This window comes from Scyliorhinus torazame, unplaced genomic scaffold (assembly GCF_047496885.1).
Source record: "Scyliorhinus torazame isolate Kashiwa2021f unplaced genomic scaffold, sScyTor2.1 scaffold_1694, whole genome shotgun sequence".
Lineage (NCBI taxonomy): Eukaryota > Metazoa > Chordata > Chondrichthyes > Carcharhiniformes > Scyliorhinidae > Scyliorhinus > Scyliorhinus torazame.
Window position 1 is genome coordinate 1 of NW_027309421.1, and position 12,610 is coordinate 12,610.

General features: G+C 53.1%; 1 pseudogene; it reads right to left on the bottom strand.

The window, feature by feature from the left end:
• Positions 1-1,759: 1,759 nt before the first annotated feature.
• On the bottom strand, positions 1,760-10,745 carry LOC140407636 (protein SET-like; annotated as a pseudogene).
• Positions 10,746-12,610: the final 1,865 nt, after the last annotated feature.

Here is a 12,610-nt window from a genome sequence, read left to right on the forward strand (position 1 = left end):
ATCAAACACTCCCAGGACAGGTACAGCACGGTGTTAGATACAGAGTAAAGCTCCCTCTACACTGTCCCCATCAAACACTCCCAGGACAGGTACAGCACGGGGTAGATACAGAGGAAAAGCTCCCTCCACACTGTCCTCTTCAAACACTCCCAGGACAGTACAGCACGGGGTTAGATACAGAGTAAAGCTCCCTCTACACTGTCCCCTACAAACACTCCCAGGACATGTACAGCACGGTGTTAGATACAGAGTAAAGCTCTCTCTACACTGTCCCATCAAACACTCCCAGGACAGGTACTGCACGGGGTTAGATACAGAGTAAAGCTCCCTCTACACTGTCCCCATCAAACACTCCCCAGGACAGGTACAGCACGGGGTTAGATACAGAGTAAAGCTCCCTCTACACTGTCCCCATCAAACACTCCAGGACAGGTACAGCACGGGTTAGATACAGAGTAAAGCTCCCTCTACACTGCCCCCATCAAACACCCCCAGGACAGGTACAGCACGGGGTTAGATACAGAGTAAAGCTCCCTCTACACTGTCCCCATCAAACACTCCCAGGACAGGTACAGCACGGGGTTAGATACAGAGTAAAGCTCCCTCTACACTGTCCCCATCAAACACTCCCAGGACAGGTACAGCACGGGGTTAGATACAGAGTAAAGCTCCCTCTACACTGCCCCCATCAAACACCCCCAGGACAGGTACAGCACGGGGTTAGATACAGAGTAAAGCTCCCTCTACACTGCCCCATCAAACACCCCAGGACAGGTACAGCACGGGGTTAGATACAGAGTAAAGCTCCCTCTACACTGTCCCCATCAAACACTCCCAGGACAGGTACAGCACGGGGTTAGATACAGAGTAAAGCTCCCTCTACACTGTCCCCATCAAACACTCCCAGGACAGGTACAGCACGGGTTAGATACAGAGTAAAGCTCCCTCCACACTGTCCTCTTCAAACACTCCCAGCACAGGTACAGCACGGGGTTAGATACAGAGTAAAGCTCCCTCTACACTGTCCCCATCAAACACTCCCAGGACAGGGTACAGCACAGGGTTAGATACAGAGTAAAGCTCCCTCCACACTGTCCTCTTCAAACACTCCAGGACAGGTACAGCACAGGGTTAGATACAGAGTAAAGCTCCCTCTACACTGTCCCCATCAAACACTCCAGGACAGGTCACAGCACGGTGTTAGATACAGAGTAAAGCTCCCTCTACACGTGCGGACTAGAAACTGACTCCATTAGCTGTAAAACACTGAATGATCACATCACCCAGGCATTCTCCTCTTACTCAAGGGCCTCCGAACAGTGAGCGTGGGCAGATGGTTCCCACTGCCTTGACACAGTATCCAACGCCTAGAGAGCAGGAGCACTGAATGATCCTGTGGTTGGGAATCTGACCAGGTTTCTGGTCATCTGTCCTGAACATCTGGTGTCTCTGTGTTAAGAGTGCCTTGGTGTGGTTTACTGTCTCCAGGGCGCTACACAAATGCAGATATTCAAATTGTAGGTGTTGTTGGTCATTCCTGAAGGGCTGGATTGACTCCCAGCTCTGACCTTGGAGGTGGGTACAGCAGCACGAGAATCAAGAGGAAACAAGCCGTTGAACCAGATCATCCTTGGGGGCCCTCCCGAGTGTGGGACCAGCGGAGGGGGACACTGGGAATGAAACAGACAGGGTTCCGCCCTCACCCACACCACGCAGCTCCCACCACAATCCTCCAAAACAATTCCAACTGCCATCTCACCTCCAGTCCCCAGGTGAAATTCTTTGATGATGAGGTTGTTCTCGAAGTAAGGGTTGTCGCTGAAGTTAAACCTTTATTCTGTAGCCGGACTTGATGTCTTCAAACTCTTCGACCTGCGGGTTTCAAAAGACAGCCGGATGGTATTAAACCGGCAACATGGGTGGTGGGGGGCTTGGACTGAAACAGTCCGAGAACCAGGGCAGCCGAGCATTACTGTGGTGGATAGCTGCAGTCTCACAGCCGCTCCTGCCCAGCAGCTCACACACTGAACGGTCCGGAGGATTGAGGTACGAGTTCGAGGTTGACAGCCCTCTGCAGCTGGGAGTGTTTGATGGGGACAGTGTAGTAGGAGCTTTACTCTGTATCTAACCCCGTGCTGTACCTGTCCTGGGATGTGTTTGATGGGGACTGTGTAGAGGGAGCTTTACTCTGTATCTAACCACGTGCTGTACCTGTCCTGGGAGTGTTTGATGGGGACAGTGTGGAGGGAGCTTTACTCTGTATCTAACCCCGTGCTGTGCCTGTCCTGGGAGTGTTTGATGGGGACTGTGTAGAGGGAGCTTTACTCTGTATCTAACCCGTGCTGTACCTGTCCTGGGAGTGTTTGATGGGGACAGTGTGGAGGGAGCTTTACTCTGTATCTAACCCCGTGCTGTGCCTGTCCTGGGAGTGTTTGATGGGGGACTGTGTAGAGGGAGCTTTACTCTGTATCTAACCCCGTGCTGTACCTATCCTGGGAGTGTTTGATGGGACAGTGTAGAGGGAGCTTTACTCTGTATCTAACCCCATGCTGTACCTGTCCTGGGAGTGGTTGATGGGGACAGTGTAGAGGGAGCTTTACTCTGTATCTAACCCCAGTGCTGTACCTGTCCTGTGAGTGTTTGATGGGGACAGTGTAGAGGGAGCTTTACTCTGTATCTAACCCCATGCTGTACCTGTCCTGGGAGTGGTTGATGGGGACAGTGTAGAGGGAGCTTTACTCTGTATCTAACCCCGTGCTGTACCTGTTCTGGGAGTGTTTGAAAGGTACAGTGTAGACGGAGCTTTACTCTATATCTAACCCCGTGCTGTACCTGTCCTGGAGAGTTTGATGGGGACAGTGTAGAGCGAGCTTTACTCTGTATCTAACCCCGTGCTGTACCTGTCCTGGGAGAGTTTGATGGGTTCAGTGTAGAGGGAGCTTTACTCTGTATCTAACCCCGTGCTGTACCTGTGCTGGGAGTGTTTTGATGGGGACAGTGTAGAGGGAGCTTTACTCTGTATCTAACCCTGTGCTGTACCTGTCCTGGGAGTGTTTGATGGGGACAGTGTAGAGGGAGCTTTACTCTGTATCTAACCCTGTGCTGTACCTGTCCTGGGAGTGTTTGATGGGGACAGTGTAGAGGGAGCTTTACTCTGTATCTCATCCCGTGCTATACTTGTCGTAGAATCACAGAAAAGTTACAGCACAGAAGGCCATTCGGCCATTTGTCCATGCCAGCCAGAGGACATCCAGATGCCCTTTCTAATCCCACCTTCCTGCACCCAGTCCCGAGCCCTGCAGCTTTCAGCAATAAAGGTGCAGATCCAGGAACTTTTAACAAGGACTTTGGGGTCTGTGCCTCCACAACTCAGGCAGCGAATTCCAGACCCCCACTCCCCTCTGCGTAATAAACATCTTTCCTCATGTCCCCTCGACACCTTCTGCCACTTCTCTTGAATCTAAGACCCCTGGTTTTTGAACTCTATTCCAAGGAAACACATTCCTGCTGCCCACGCTGTTATCGTCCCCCTCACAATTTTGTTCACCTCAATCAAGTCACCCCCTCAGCCCTCTCTGTTCCAGTGAAAACAGCCCCGACCTCTTTCAATCTCTCCTCATCGACACACTTTTCCAGCCCTGGCAACATTCTTGTAACCTCCTCTGCACTCCTCTCCAGAGCAATAACCGCCTTCCTGTAATGTGGCGACCGGAACTGCCCATAATACTCCAGTTGTGGCCTCACCCAGTGTTTTATACAATTCCAACATTATATCCGTACTTTTTATTCTATAGCTCTGCCAATGGAGAGCATTCCATCTGCTTTCTTAACAACCGGTGTGTACGTGAACTGCTGCCTTTAGGGACCTGCGTACCTGTACGCCAAGATCTCACTTCATCTACCCCTCTTAGTATATTCCCATTTATTGTGTACTCCCTATAACCGTTTGACCTCCCTAAATGCTGACCTCACACCGACTTGAACTCCATCTGCCACTTTATCGGCCACTCCACCAACTCATCTATAGAACATTACAGCGCAGTACAGGCCCTTCGGCCCTCGATGTTGCGCCGACCTGTGAAACCACTCTAAAGCCCATCTACACTATTCCCTTATCGTCCATATGTCTATCCAATGGACCATTTAAATGCCCTTAGTGTTGGCTTTTAAAATAAAAACCTCTGGCTGATTTGCACATCCATCCTCCCTCAGCTGCTGAATCAGTATTCCTCCATATTGAACACTACTGTTCCCAACAGATCCAATAGTTTGTCCTCAACTATTTACAATCTGTATCAATGACTTAAATGAAGGGACCAACGTATGGTGGATTAACTTTCTGGTGACACCAAAAATTGGTCGGAAAGTAAGTGGTCGAGAGGAGGTGGATAGCTGCAAAGGGATAGCGACAGGTTAAGTGAATGGGTGAAAATTTGACAGATGGAGCATCATGTAGGTAAATGTGAACTTTTCCCCACTTTGGCTGGAAGAGTAAAAAAGCAGTATCCTATTTAAATTGAGAAGATCGCAGAGCTCAGTTGTACACAAGGATCTGGTGTGTTGGTACATGAATCACATAAGAACAAGCGGGATAAGCCGAAACAGCAGGTGATTTAAGGCGGCAAATGGATTTATTGCAAGAGGAATGGATTATAAAAGTAGGGGAAGTTGTATTACAGCCTGTGTGAGGCTACATCTGACATAGTGGGTGTAGTTTTGGTCACCTTTTTAAAAAACAAATGATATAATTGCCTTAGAAGCAGTTCAGAGAAGTTTACTACTGACTAATTCCTCAGATGAAGGGATTGTCTTATGAAGAAAGGTTGAATAGATGATGCCTATTTCATTGAAGCTTAGAAGGAGAGGTGATCTTATTGAAACGTATAAGGTCCTGAATATCTGTGTCATTATGGAGATTGTTGCTATCCTCTATACTGTTCACCACTCGGCCAATCTTTGTGCCATCGGCCAATCTCCCACCTCATGCTCCCCTCGTTCTTGTCCAATCGTTAATAATATTTTTTTAAATAAATTGAGAGTACCCAATATCTTTTTTTCCCAATTAAGGAGCAATTTAGCGTGGCCAATCCACCTAGCCTGCACATCTTTGGGTTGTGGGGTGAAACTCACACAGACACGGGGAGAATGTGCAAACTCCACACGGACAGTGACCCAGAGCCGAACCCAGGTCCTCAGCGTCGTAGGCAGCAATGCTAACCACTGTGCCGCCCCATAATCGTTAATATATTACACAGAGTCCCAACACGGAGCCCTGTGGAACACCACTTGAAACAACTTTCCAATCACATGGTCACCCAACGACCAATACCCTTTGTTTCAGTGACTACATCAGCTTTTTAATCCACATTACTCTGTATCCCATGGGCTTTCACTTTCTTGACCAATCGGCCATGTGGGACTTTGCCAAACGCCTTGCGAAAGTCCATGTGCACCACATCCACTGCATTACCCACATTGACCCGCCTCGTCACTTCCTCAAAGAATTCAATCAAATTTGCGAGGCAAGATCTTCCTTCAACAATCCATGCTGACTATCCCCGACTAGCCCCTGCCTTTCTGTGTGACAGTTAATCCTATCTCTCAGGATTGATTCTACTAAGACTAACTGGCCTACAATTGTGCAACATTTCCTTCAATCCCTTTTTAAACAATGGGACCACACGGACAGTGGCCTGGAACCAGGATCGAACGCGGGTCTCGGCACCATAAAGCAGTAGTGCTAACCACTGCGCCACCATGCTGCCAACCTAAAGATTTTTTTACCGGGGTACCTTCCCGGGTGACTCGAGAGTATTGGAAAAATCATCCTCAAGAGCATCTGCTATCTCCTCCCTGATCTCCTTCAGTAGCCTCGGAAACAATGCACCTGACCCCAGAAACTTATCAATTTTCAAGGATTTCAATCCCTCCAAAGACGTGCAGGTGAGGTGGATTGACCATGATAAATTTGCCCTTAGTGTCCAAAATTGCCCTTAGTGTGGGGTGGGGTTGCGAGGATAGGGTGGAAGTGTTGACCTTGGGTAGGGTGCTCTTTCCAAGAGCCGGTGCAGATTCGATGGCCGAATGGCCTCCTTCTGCACTGTAAATTCTATGACAACTATGATTCTCACATCCAGTATCTTAGTGTTCCTCCTGAATGACTATATCGACATCATCCTTTGTAAACACGGAGACAAAGTATTCATCTAAAAGCCTTCCCGCTGCCTCTGCATCAACACACAAGGTACCGTCTTCATCGCTGAAATGTCCCACATTTTCCTTAACTAATCTTTCAACATTAATTTAATTGTAAAACATCTTTGGGATCGTAGCACTGCTGCTGCATGGTGGCAATGACCCGGGCACATCCCGACCCCGGGTCACTGCCCTTGTGGAGTTTGCACATTCTCCCCAAAGATGTTTAGGGTAGGTGAATTGGCCACGCCAAATTGCCCTTTAATTGAAAAAAAAGAATTGGAGCACTTAAAAGAAAACATCTTTGGGTTTTCTTTGACTTTACTTGTACTTTTTAATCTTTTTCATGCATTCACTTTGATTTCCTTTTTGACTTTGTCCCGGGCTATACTTGTCTAGGCTATCAGTAGTGCTTAGTTCTTTATGTATTTCGTACACTCTCTTTTGCTGTTTGATCTTCCCCTGTATTCCTCTACACAGCCAGGGGGTGCCGAGATTTAACTGGACCACTCTTATTTTTGGGTAGTACGTGTCCACTTTGTACATTTAGGATCTCTCCTTTCAGTGCTTCCCACTGGTTTTCCACAGATTTATCATCCAGCAATGCTGGCCAATCCACCTCAGCCAACTCCTTCCTCATTTCTACAAACTTTGCCTTACCCCAGTTCTAATTGTTTAATTGTCCTGGGAGTGTTTGATGGGGACAGTGTAGAGGGAGCTTTACTCTGTATCTAACCCCGTGCTGTACCTGTCCTGGGAGTGTTTGATGGGGACAGTGTAGAGGGAGCTTTACTCTGTGTCTAACCCCGTGCTGTACCTGCCCTGGGAGTGTTTGATGGGACCAGAGTAGTGGGAGCTTTACTCTGTATCTAACCCCGTGCTGTACTGTCCTGGGAGTGTTTGATGGGGACAGTGTAGAGGGAGTTTTACTCTGTATCTAACCCCGTGTGGTACCTGTCCTGGGAGTGTTTGATGGGGACAGTGTCGAGGGAGCTTTACTCTGTAACTAACCCCGTGCTGTACCTGTCCTGGGAGTGTTTGATGGGGACACTGTAGAAGGAGCTTTACTCTTTATCTAACCCCGTGCTGTACCTGCCCTGGGAGTATTTGATGGGGACAGCGTAGAGGGAGCTTTACTCTGTATCTAACCCCGTGTGGTACCTGTCCTGGGAGTGTTTGATGGGGACAGTGTCGAGGGAGCTTTACTCTGTAACTAACCCAGTGCTGTACCTGTCCTGGGTGTGTTTGAGGGGGACAGTGTAGAGAGATTTTTACTCCTCAGTCCAACAAGTTCCGAAACGTGGCGAGAGATGTAGAGACAAAGGCAGAAAGTGGCTGTGTAAGTACTGACGTTTACTGATTGTTGAGACACAGGAGACAATGGAGAAATCATAGAATCCAATAAGGTTCTCACCTCTAGCCTCATCATATAATTAAATGCTTCCTCATCATTCTCATCAATGAGTGCAGAGAGCTGCGGATGATTGAGGAACTGAGGGAGAGAGTCAAGGAATTGCACCATTTCACATTGCAAGCTCGTTCACGCAATCAAGTATGCAAGTCCCACCCTGAGCTGGGGATGGGGGAATAATCTGTGTTGCAAGAGTGTGGGAATGTGGGCAGTGCCCCTGGCTGTGCCAGCCCCCATGGCCAGATTTTTAACAGGCAATTGCAAGCACAAGACAGTTAAAGCAGCATCACTCTGCAGCAAGTCATGCCTCAATGGGCAGCTTGGGAGGGTGCTGGTGGGTGGAGGTGAAATGGAGGGGTGAGAGATGGTGAGGGATTCGAACGACTGAGTTCTGAGCAAGGATCCGCTTGTGTGCACAGAGTTAAAAGGCGGCACGGCATCACAGTGGTTAGCACCGTCACTTCACAGCTCCAGGATCCCAGGTTTGACTCCCGGCTGGGTCACGCTCTGTGCAGAGTCTGCACGTTCTCTATCCGTGTGGGTTTCCTCCGGGTGCTCCAGTTTCCTCCCACAAGTCCCGAAAGACGTATTATTAGGTGAATTGGACATTATGAATTCTCCGTGTACCCGAACAGGCGCCGGAATGTGGCGACTAGGGGATTTTCACAGTAACATCATTGCAGTGTTAATGTAAGTCTACTTGTGACAAGTCAATAAAGATGATTTTAAAAAGTCTGCCCATAAACCATCAATCGCACCGGAGGGGGCCGAGTGATTGTCCATTTTCTCTAATCTCACAGGATACACGTGGCATTGGACTAGCTTCAAAATGAGCTTGTGAGAGGCATTTAAGATGGAAATGGCTGGGACAATTACAATGCAAACTGGGTGTAGCAGTCCAGAGGGGTTTTATATGCAAAGTTGTACCATTCCCAGGAAGGGGGTGGGGAGAGATTTGCAATGTAAAGTTCCACCAGTCTGGGGGGGGGAGCGGTTTGCAATGCAAGGTTTCACCAGCCTTGGGGGGGGGGGGGGGGGGGTTGTAATGCAAGGTTGCACCAGTCGCAGAGGGGGGGGTTTGCAATGCAAGGTTGCACCAGTCCCAGGAGGGATTTGCGATGCAAGGTTGCATTAGTCTGGGGGGTGGGGGGGGGGGGGGGTTGCAATGCAAGGTTGCAACAGTCGGGGGGGGGGGGTTGCAATGCAAGGTTGCAACAGTCGGGGGGGGGGTTGCAATGCAAGGTTGCACCAGTCTGGGGGGGGGGGGGGGGGTTCCAATGCAAGGTTGCACCAGCCTTGGGGGGAGGGGGGTCCAATGCAAGGTTGAACCAGCCTTTGGGGGGGGGGGGGGTTCCAATGCAAGGTTGCACCAGCCTTTGGGGTGGGGGTGTTCCAATGCAAGGTTGCACCATCCTGGGGGGGGGGGGTTCCAATGCAAGATTGCGCCATCCTGGGGGGGGGGGGCGGGTTCCAATGCAAGGTTGCACCATCCTGGGGGGGGGGGTCCAATGCAAGGTTGCACCATCCTGGGGGGGGGGGGGTCCAATGCAATGTTGCACCATCCTGGTTGGGGGGGTTCCAATGCAAGGTTGCACCAGCTTTTGGGGGGGGGGGGGGCTCCAATGCAAGGTTGCACCATCTTGGGGGGGGGGGGGGTTGTTGCGATGCAAGGTTGCACCAGTCCCAGGAGGGATTTGCGATGCAAGGTTGCATTAGTCTGGGGGGGGGGGGGGGGGGGGTTGCAATGCAAGGTTGCAACAGTGGGGGGGGGGGTTGCAATGCGAGGTTGCAACAGTCGGGGGGGGGGTTGCAATGCAAGGTTGCAACAGTCGGGGGGGGGGGGTTACAATGCAAGGTTGCACCAGTCTGGGGGAGGGGGGTCCAATGCAAGGTTGAACCAGCCTTTGGGGGGGGGGGGGTTCCAATGCAAGGTTGCACCAGCCTTTGGGGTGGGGGTGTTCCAATGCAAGGTTGCACCATCCTGGGGGGGGGGGGGTTCCAATGCAAGGTTGCGCCATCCTGGGGGGGGGGGGGGCGGGTTCCAATGCAAGGTTGCACCATCCTGGGGGGGGTCCAATGCAAGGTTGCACCATCCTGGGGGGGGGGGGGCCAATGCAATGTTGCACCATCCTGGTTGGGGGGGGGGGGTTCCAATGCAAGGTTGCACCAGCCTTGGGGGGGGGGGGGCTCCAATGCAAGGTTGCACCATCTTGGGGGGGGGGTTGTTGCAATGCAAGGTTGCACCATCCTGGGGGGGTTCCAATGCAAGGTTGCACCATCCTTGGGGGGGGGGGGTTCCAATGCAAGACTGCACCAGCCTGGGGGGGGGGGGTTCCAATGCAAGGTTGCACTAGCCTTGGGGGGGGTTGCAATGCAAGGTTGCACCCGCCCCGGGAAGGGGGGGGGGATTTGCAATGACAGGATGCACCAGCCCTCCGCCCCCCACCCAAGCAGCGGTGTAAAGGATACGGCGGTGACCCAGAAGCCGGGGATGTCCTCGATCAGGCGGCTGCGGCGCTCCAGGTGCGGCCGGCGCAGGTCTCCGTAGCGCCGCTCCACTCGCAGGATCTCCTCGCTGGCGCGCTCGTTCAGCGCCTCCAGCTCGCGCTGGCACGTGTCCACCGCCTCCAGGGCGCGCTGCGTCTCCCGGGCAACGGCGGCCGGGGCGGCCCCGCCCCCTCCGGCCGGGGCCACGCCCCCCAGCACCGCCCCCTTGCCCGGCCGCGCCTGCGCAGCGACGCCTGCGGCCTCCTCCGGCTCTCCGGCCGCCTGCTTGCCGCTTGCTGCCGGCTCCTCCAAGCGGGCCAGCTTGGCCTCGGGGGCCCCGCTCATCTCCGGCCGGCGGCTGTCTCTCCCCCTCACTCGCTGCCTTCTCGAACTTTCCTCACTCCCCCCCCTCCCCCACAGTAAAAAGTTTTGGCGCCTCTTTCTCTGGGCCTGCCCCGCCGCTCCGGCTCGGCGCCGGTTAGTGCCTCTCCGCTCCGGGCTCTCCGCTTTCGGGGGAGGCGGCCGGTGTCTCGGCGCAAACTTTTACCTCATTATTTTTTATTTATTCCGCGCTCCACCTCTCCTCCCTCTCTCTCCGCGCCCACCCGCCAGTAACGGCCCTTCCCGTTGGTCCGCCACCCGCGCGCCAATCAGGAGGCGGCTCTAATCCCCTGCCGTCAGCCCGCCCGCCATGTAAGGCGGCCGCCCATTGGCCACCCCGCCCTCTCACCGTCCAATCGGGCGTCGCGCCTCTCCCGGGTTAACGCCTCCCCCTTAGCATCCCGCGGCATCATTGGTCGGGCGGCGCGTCACTCGCCGCTCTCCTCCAATGGAAGGGGGCGCGAGCGCCCCGTCCACCCGCCAGCGACGTGGGGCTGGGACGGACGCTCCCGATTGGTTCCGCTCACTCGCTCCGCCAATGGGATTGGGCGAAGGGCGGGACCGATTGCTGGCTCCTCACCATTTGATCGCCCTCCTCTAATCAGGGGCCGCCTCCCATTCGCCTCGGCCCACCCCAAGAACTGCAACGCCCTCTGCCATTGGCCAGCGCCATGTCATCGCCAGTGATTGGCCGAGGGCTGTCCAATCAGAGGCGTCCTCTCAAAAGAGGTGGGCTGCCGGATGGGACGTGAATTCCCATTCGTAGTTGCTTCCCACCCCCCCCCCCCCCGGGTCCCAGGTGCCTCGGTTAGACCCACACTGGGAGCACAGTGCACAGTTCCAGTCTCCATATCCCTTGGTTAGACCCACACTGGGGGCACTGTGCACAGTTCCAGTCTCCATATCCCTTGGTTAGACCCACACTGGGAGCACTGTGCACAGTTCCAGTCTCCATATCCCTTGGTTAGACCCACACTGGGAGCACTGGGCACAGTTCCAGTCTCCATATCCCTCGGTTACCCCCACACTGGAAGCACTGTGCACAGTTCCAGTCTCCATATCCCTCGGTTAGACCCACACTGGGAGCACTGTGCCCAGTTCCAGTCTCCATATCCCTTGGTTAGACCCACACTGGGGGCACTGTGCACAGTTCCAGTCTCCATATCCCTTGGTTAGACCCACACTGGGAGCACTGTGCACAGTTCCAGTCTCCATATCCCTTGGTTAGACCCACACTGGGAGCACTGGGCACAGTTCCAGTCTCCATATCCCTCGGTTACCCCCACACTGGGATCACTGTGCACAGTTCCTGTCTCCATATCGCTTGGTTACACCCGCACTGGGAGCACTGTGCACAGTTCCAGTCTCAATATCCCTCGGTTAGACCCACACTGGGATCACTGTGCACCGTTCCAGTCTCCATATCCCTTGGTTAGACCCACACTGGGAGCACTGTGCACAGTTCCAGTCTCCATATCCCTCGGTTAGACCCACACTGGGAGCACTGTGCCCAGTTCCAGTCTCCATATCCCTCGGTTAGACCCACACTGGGATCACTGTGCACAGTTCCTGTCTCCATATCGCTTGGTTACACCCGCACTGGGAGCACTGTGCACAGTTCCAGTCTCAATATCCCTCGGTTAGACCCACACTGGGATCACTGTGCACCGTTCCAGTCTCCATATCCCTTGGTTAGACCCACACTGGGATCACTGTGCACCGTTCCAGTCTCCATATCCCTTGGTTACACCCGCACTGGGAGCACTGTGCACAGTTCCAGTCTCCATATCCCTTGGTTACACCCACACTGGGAGCACTGTGCACAGTTCCAGTCTCCATATCCCTTGGTTAGACCCACACTGGGAGCACTGTGCACAGTTCCAGTCTCCATATCCCTTGGTTACACCCACACTGGGAGCACTGTGCACAGTTCCAGTCTCCATATCCCTTGGTTAGACCCACACTGGGAGCACTGTGCACAGTTCCAGTCTCCATATCCCTTGGTTACACGCACATTGGGAGCACTGTGCACAGTTCCAGTCTCCATATCCCTTGGTGACACCCACACTGGGAGCACTGTGCACAGTTCCAGTCTCCATATCCCTTGGTTACAACCACACTGGGAGCACTGTGCAC